Here is a 7294-nt window from a genome sequence, read left to right as displayed (position 1 = left end):
GTACATTCATACTATTTTTTTGAGGCAGAGTCTTGCTCCAGAGTGCCGTGGCGTCAGCCTAGCTCACAGCAACCTCAAACTCCTGGGCTCAAGCAATCCCTCTGCCTCACACTCCTGAGTAGCTGGGACTACAGGCATGTGCCACCATGCCTGGCTAATTTTTTCTATACATATTTTTAGTTGTCCAGCTAATTTCTTTCTATTTTTAGTAGAGATGGGTTCTCGCTCTTGCTCAGAGCTGGTCTCAAACTCCTGGAGCAATCCTGCCACCTCAGCTTCCCTGAGTGCTAGGATTACAGGTGTGAACCACTGCACCTGGCCATACTATGGAATGATATTAATAGCTATAAAATACCATGGGAAGTTTTGGGTAGAAAGTGGTCCTGCTGTGTTATGGAGAAGAACTCAAATCAATTTGTATGTAAAATATGATGGCAGCTATATGAAAATGTATAGGAAAAGATGGGAAATACTACCTCTTGCTGCTGGCTAGTAGAATTATGAATGAGTTTTTCCTGCCTTCCATGACTTGAACTTTACAAACTGCCCTCCCCCTCAAAAAAGGAGAACAAAAGGAAATTCACCTTCCAAATCAGCACCTAAATCCCAAGTAACTCAGATTCATACTCCCTCAGAATTAAAAAAATTTCTAAACTAAATTGAGTTTTGTGGTAGGCATTTCTTCTATTTTAAAGAGACATTTGTATTCTTTAAACTGGGCTTGGTGCTTGAGGGTATAGACTTTAGGGAGATACTTTACCAGCTTCTTTGAGGTTAACAAATCAGCTATATCTCTTAACACAGTGCTTAGCACACATATAACAAGTACTCAATTAACATTGAATAAGTTGTTGAATGTATAAATGCAGCACTCATCACTTTTTGTGAATGACAGAGGTATATGGTTATGAGAACCCTAGTTCAGAGCTTTGCTAACATGAATGTACATATGAGTCACCTGGGGATCTTATTAAAATACAGGTTCTAATTGAGTAGATCTGGGATGGGGCCTGAGATTCTGCTTTCCTAATGTATTCCTAGGTAATTCCAGTGTGTGCTCTGGGATACTTTGAGTTATAATAACCTAACTCTATTTATCCCAATTAAAAATAGGTGCAGCGATTACCCGAGAGTGGAACTCCAACTTGAGGAATGCCATGGAAATTAAATTGTATTATGAAACAGTATCACAAAATGGGAAAATAGTTCCGATGCTATGCCTTAAATCAGGGGTCCTCAAACTTTTTAAACGGGGCCAGTTCACTGTCCCTCAGACCATTGGAGGGCTGGACTATAGTTTTAAAAAAACTATGAACAAATTCCTATGCCCACTGCACATAATCTTATTTTGAAGTAAAAAAACAAACAGGCAGAAACACCCGCATGTGGCCCAAGGGCTATAGTTTGAGGGCACCTGCCTTAAATCTTTAGTTTTTAGATAAAGCTACTCAATATGTTTGAGTATAATCAAACCATGTTTCATAACTAAAGACCATTTTGCAAAGACTGTTAACTGGGATGGCAAAGCCAACAAGTTTATAGCTAGGTTCATAGTTAGTTGTAGTTGCAGTACTTTGGAGAGAAGCCAGAACATTAAAATAGATTTTAAAATAAGGGTAGTTATATGCACATATATAACATGAGAAAATGGTACCAATTTAGGATAAAGATTGAGAAATGTTCAGAGACCATTTTTTTCTTTTATCATGCTTGAACTGTTTCTCTGTACATTTGGCTACATAAAGTTGATTGCTTTCCAGTAGAAGTTCTAAGAGAAAGAAACCACTGGAAAATTACAAGTGGAATGCTGTTATAACATGCCTGAATGAGACTTAGAGCTTGGCATTTGAACAAAGGAATTCTTGGCATTGTAGCCAGTAAAATTTTCTAAAGCAACTTCTGCCTCTTTATTTAATTCTTCTCAATTCCATTGACCTCTCACACTGCAAAATGTCTTTTTCCTTAAAATTCATCATTTTTAAGAACAATGTTTTGCAATTCATCGAGGTTTTACACTGCAAAAAATATTTAAATTTAAGACTGTTTTATATTTATCGCTAGAACTTTTTCCTGCTTCAGTGGTTTTCCTCCAGTGTTTTGTTTTTATTTTTTCCCTATACACAGAGCCCCTCAGTAAATTCTCCCAGTGCTAATGACCATTTTTAGAAATGTCAATAAAATTTAAAGCCAAAAGAAATGATGGGCTGGAACCCATTCTACGTGAAGTATCCCAAGAATGGAAAAATAAGCACCACATGTACTCACCAGCAAATTGGTTTTAACTGATCAACACTAAAGTGCACATACAGTAATAACATTCATTGGGTGTCAGGCAAATGGGAGGGGGAGGAGGGGATAGGTAGCTCTGGCTCGGGTGGGGTAAGGGCAATATAGGTAACCTAAACATTTGTACCCCTTAATATGCTGAAATAAAAGAAATGATGGGAATTTGAGAGAATTAACTTTCTGCATCTCTTTATGGCATTGTGGTTCCCTGTTTTATTAGTTTCCAGGATAAATTAGATCTTTAAAAGGTTTAAAGGGCTTTTGTTTATTGGAGAATCACAAAGTTAAGATAGGTACATGAGGGTTCAGTCTACAAAATGCCAAAGCAACCATTCAATCCAGCATACCAGTCAAACTGTCCAGCATTGTATTGATTCAAAAGATAAGGCCTAAATTTTATCTTGCAGTCATTGAGGTTGTGTTTAACTCTCGTTGGGATCAAAAATGGAATTTTTTTGTTCTAACTAGATTTTAAACTTTTGTCAAGAGTTTTTGCTTAATTTTATTCTTTTCCTTCATTAGCTTTTTTTTTTTTTTTTTTTTTTTTTTTTTGAGACAGAGTCTCACTTTGTTGTCCAGGCTAGAGTGAGTGCCGTGGCGTCAGCCTAGCTCACAGCAACCTCAAACTCCTGGGCTCGAGTGATCCTTCTGCCTCAGCCTCCCGAGTAGCTGGGACTACAGTCATGCGCCACCATGCCCGCCTAATTTTTTTATATATATATCAGTTGGCCAATTAATTTCTTTCTATTTTTATAGTAGAGACGGGGTCTCGCTCTTGCTCAGGCTGGTTTTGAACTCCTGACCTTGAGCAATCCGCCCGCCTCGGCCTCCCAAGAGCTAGGATTACAGGCGTGAGCCACAGCGCCCGGCCCCTTCATTAGCTTCTTAGTCCATGACTCTTGGTATGCATTCTTCAGTGCGTTACCATGAAATGAAAGGTTTCTGTAGTTGAAACTTAAGAGTCTTTAATACAAATCATCAATATACATAACCTTAACATTTGTACCCCCATAATATGCTGAAATTAAAAAAAATACAAATCATGCTATTTTGAACAGAGTATTGAAACTCGTAAATCATGAAAAATGAAAAAACTAAATGCTTCCCCCTTTTCCACCTCCGACTATAGATACAAGGTGTAGCTGGGTGATATGGATATTTCACATAAGTTAACCTCACTTAGGCATGGATTCAATTCTCGAGACAAAGCTACCTTCATTCAGTTCTCATGGTCAAGACCTGCATGCCCACCAGATGACTTACAAATGCAGGTGTTGTGTCACAGTAGGGACCGAGTGTGTACAGAGCTACAGGTGCTACTTGAAGAAACCCACTGAACTCACATGGACATGTAAATTGTTTTTGAAGTAAACCAGAGGGCATTTATAAAATACTTTGATCTCAAAAAAACTAAGGTTGTCTCCTTCCACTTAAGGTACTAATACTAAAAATAATTGAAAGAAAATAGATTAGGCCGGGTGCGGTGGCTCACGCCTGTAATCCTAGCACTCTGGGAGGCAGAGGTGGGCGGATCGCTCAAAGACAGGAGTTTGAGAACAGCCTGAGCAAGAGCGAGACCCCGTCTCTACTAAAAATAGAAAGAAATTAATTGGTCAACTAAAAACATATAGAAAAAATTAGCCGGGCATGGTAGCACATGCCTGTAGTCCAGCTACTCGGGAGGCTGAGGCAGGAGGATCGCTTGAGCCCAGGAGTTTGAGGTTGCTGTGAGCTAGGCTAACGCCACGGCACTCTAGCCCAGGCAACAGAGTGAGACTCTGTCTCAAAAAAAAAAAAAAAAAAAAAAAGGAAGGAAAATAGATTAAATTCAGAATATGGAATTGAAAAGTTAAGGCATCCTTTCATTTTGACAGTTGTGATAATACCGAAGTGAGCTAACTGGTATTACTCTAAAATTCTTGATATGTACATTGAATGTACTTTCTTATTACTGCAGGTAGTAAGAAAGGTACTGAGATTTCTCATACATAGCAATCCTTAAAATTCAGTTGTGACAATTTTTTTGATATCAAAAAAATTGTACCTGCATTATGCTTGTGATTACAACCATACACAGTAGCAGGCTCGATGGTTGAAACCCACAAGTCCATGTTCCTGGAGCAGGGAATGCAGGCACAGGGCTAGGTTATGTCAGCAACTCTCCACTTTCAAAAAAACTAATGCGAAAAGCTGCTGGAGGTCGGGCACGGTGGCTCATGCCTAAAATCCTAGCACTCTGAGAGGCTGAGGCAAGAGGATAGCTCAAGGTCAGGGGTTTGAAAACAACCTGAGCAAGAGCAAGACCCCGTCTCTACTAAAAATAGAAAGAAATTAATTGGCCAGCTAAAAATATATAGAAAAAATTAGCCGGGCATGGTGGTGCATGCCTGTAGTCCCAGCTACTTGGGAGGCTGAGGCAGAAGGATTGCTTGAGCCCAGGAGTTTGAGGTTGCTGTGAGCTAGGCTGACATCACGGCACTCACTCTAGCCTGGGCAACAGAGCGAGACTCTGTCTCAAAAAAAAAAAAAAAAAAAAAAAAAAAAAGCTGATGGATTAGAAATTTAAAAACATAAAACTGGCCTTTTACCATAGACACTTTGGAGAAGCACTAGTCTAGAATGTTGCCTACTACAGAATAGGTGCTCAATATTACTTCATGAAGGAATGAATAAAAAGATGCCATAGATTGGTAAAAATATTTCCTTATACTAGTGTTTATGTATTGTGTATGACAGTTTGCTTTTCCAGTATTTGTCTATTATTTGTAATAAGGTGAGTGAGAGTGGAGTTAGGAGTCTTTTCACTTATTAACCATGTTTTCTGGGTGCCAGTCAGCCTATCTTGGCCTCTAAAAGTTTCCTCATTTAGATTCAAATGAAACAGAATGTGAACATACACTTTGTGAAACTGGGTTCACAAATGTGAGATTTCATTTTTACTAACATGTGCCATTTTTTATTCTAAGATCTAGCATCACCACTCCTTTCTATAGAGTATGAGTTATGAAAAAAAACTAAAGAATATTGGTTAGGATAATATAACCCAGGAAGAGAATATTGCTATTAAGTAAAAGCTGATTTGACTAAAAGTCCATTTCTCCACTGGTTAATACTACTGCACGTCTTTATGATGCCCTCATTATATCAATGATAAGAGACCCTCAAAATCCTAAAGTGGCATCTTAACTAGCAGGCAGAGAATACATTATGTTGGATATAGTTTTAGTAAAGTGTATTTTACCCTTTAAAAATTAATTATTCAATATAGACACATGGTACCTGTCTATTAGCCAGACAGTATTATTAACCAAATCATCCTATTCATGCCAGTAAAGTTTATTGTACTATAGATGCTCACACATATGATAGTTTTCTCCAAAATTATCCATTAGAAAAGAGGGAATTGCTTTATACTTAGGTCCTTACAAAGTCATATTATAGAGCTGTCTCTCAATTACATAACTTTGACAGTACTGCCTTGAGAAAACACATTAGCATGGAAATTGTTCAATTAATGTGAGTTTTAGATACTCATAGAGGTCACGGTAGAATTACTAGAAAAGGAAGCAAAGAAATTTAACATGAATTTAATCACTTATTCCTCACAATCACTACTGTGGCTATCAATGTAAACAAACCTTTTAAAGATCACTTTAAGAACAATGCTGTATTATGTTGTAAAAATCAGGAATAAACACCTGTAAGGTTCACTGGATGTGCTATAACGCAAATGGATAATTTCCCTTGATATTTGTTATGAAACAAATTGTATTTCACCCCCTTTCCCAAATTGATGTTGAAGTTTCAACTCCTAATATGACTGTATTTGGAAATAGGTCCTTTAAAAAGGTAATTAAAATTAAATGAGGTCATTGAGATGGGCCCTATTCCAGTAAGACTGGTGTTTTTATAAGAAGAAGAAATTAGGACACAGACATGCACAGAGGAAAGACCACATGAAGACATGGTGAGAAGGCAGCCATCTACAAGCCAGGAGAAGCTTCAGGAGAACACAAACCTGCCAACACCTTGATCTTGGACATCAGCCTCCAAAATTGTGAGAAAATACATTTCTGTTGTCTAAGCCACCCAATCTGTGGTACTTTGCTATGGCAACTTTAGCAGACTAATAGAGCATCCTATATGCTGGTTAAAATGGAGTATCCAAAGCAAGGTAGGCAGAAGTTTAGATGGTGTTCCTGGAAAACCTAGATGACCCAAAGTGGCCCTAGTGATGAGGAAGTGGACGGTAGCAAAGATGCTTGTGAAGAGTTGATTTTTGATTGCAGTTATTCTATTAAAAAGCATGGAAAAAACAATGTTTTTTAAATAACATTTTAAAAATATCCTGATGAGGTTTTATTGGGGGAAATGGAAGATTGCCTTATAATGAGGATTTATGTAAATAGGTTTTCTTTGCCAATTAGAATAAAGTACAGTCCTGCATATGTAGAAATATGATATTATTTACTATTGATGATCAAATTAACTTTGAAATGAAAATGATATTTATTGTGTATAAATTCATTTTTAAAGTCAGTTTCAAATAAGACAATGCCATTTGGGTAAGTTTGGTGGGGGTTGATCTATATGGTATATAGGTATACAGTATAAATAATTCCATTTTAAAATAATACATTGAATTAGAACCCTCTTCTTTATCCAGTGCCCTCACATCAGCTGCCATAGGTCCATTCTTCTGCTTCTGATGACAGCTTTCTGTTCCATGGAAAATGCTGGTATTCACTGAGTATAAATGCAGACATTCAGTGATATTGTCCCATTTCTTTTGCTTTTTGTTGTTCTGTTACTCTTAAGAAACCATGTGAGTGTTCCGCATTCTAATGAGTTCAGGTAGTCTCAAATTTCCTTGGAATGTTGTTTATACAGGAGAAATCATTCTCTTCCCAAGTTCCTCAGTGAAGATATCACATCACTGAGAAAGGATTTGGCTTTGAGGATATGCTCCACGGTGGAGACACATGAAGTGGTGATTATAAAACAGGAA

Source organism: Microcebus murinus, chromosome 5, assembly GCF_040939455.1.
Source record: "Microcebus murinus isolate Inina chromosome 5, M.murinus_Inina_mat1.0, whole genome shotgun sequence".
Taxonomy (NCBI): Eukaryota; Metazoa; Chordata; class Mammalia; order Primates; family Cheirogaleidae; genus Microcebus; species Microcebus murinus.
This window is presented reverse-complemented; position numbering follows the sequence as displayed.